The sequence below is a fragment of the Elephantulus edwardii genome, unplaced genomic scaffold, assembly GCF_000299155.1.
Source record: "Elephantulus edwardii isolate Elephantulus edwardi_28Jun2011 unplaced genomic scaffold, EleEdw1.0 scaffold00310, whole genome shotgun sequence".
NCBI lineage: Eukaryota > Metazoa > Chordata > Mammalia > Macroscelidea > Macroscelididae > Elephantulus > Elephantulus edwardii.
In genome coordinates, this window is record NW_006400060.1 from 85,096 (window position 1) to 85,786 (window position 691).

Consider the following 691-nt stretch of genomic DNA (forward strand, 5'->3'; position numbering starts at 1 on the left):
GGAGGGACGGCGCAGGAGGGGAAGACCCTCTATGAGATGGATTAATTCGGTGACTGGGGTAATCGGAATGGGTGTGTCGGAGGCAGTGCGGTTGGCGCAGGACAGAGCATGTTTTAGGGCTGTTGTGCATAGGGTCACTATGAGTTGCAAACGACTCGACGGCACATAACAACAACAACAACAAGATTCTGTGTGCTTCTAGTTAGATTTCCTTCCAGATATTTTATCTTGTGGTTAGCAAATGTGAAGGGTACTGTTTTTCTAAGCTCCAGTTCTGTTTTCTCTTTGTCACTGTAAAGAAATCCAATTGATATTTGTATGTTGATCTTGTATCCTGCCACTTTGCTGAATTGATCAACTATGTCCAGTAGTTTCCTTGCTGAGTTGTTAGGGTTTTCTAAGTATCGTATCATATCATCTGCATACAGAGATAATTTTACCTCCTCTTTGCCAATTTGGATACCTCTTATTTCCTTGCCCTGTCTTATTGCTATCATTAAGACTTCTAATGCAATAAGGAATAGGAGAGGTGATAGTGGACATCCTTGACTAGTTCCTGTTCTCAAAAGGAATGCCTTTAATCTCCATTGAGAACAATGTTGGCTCTCAAGTTTGCGTATATACTTTTTACTATATTCAAGAAATTCCCCTCGAATCCTATTTTGTTGAGTGTTTTAATCAGGAAAGGGTG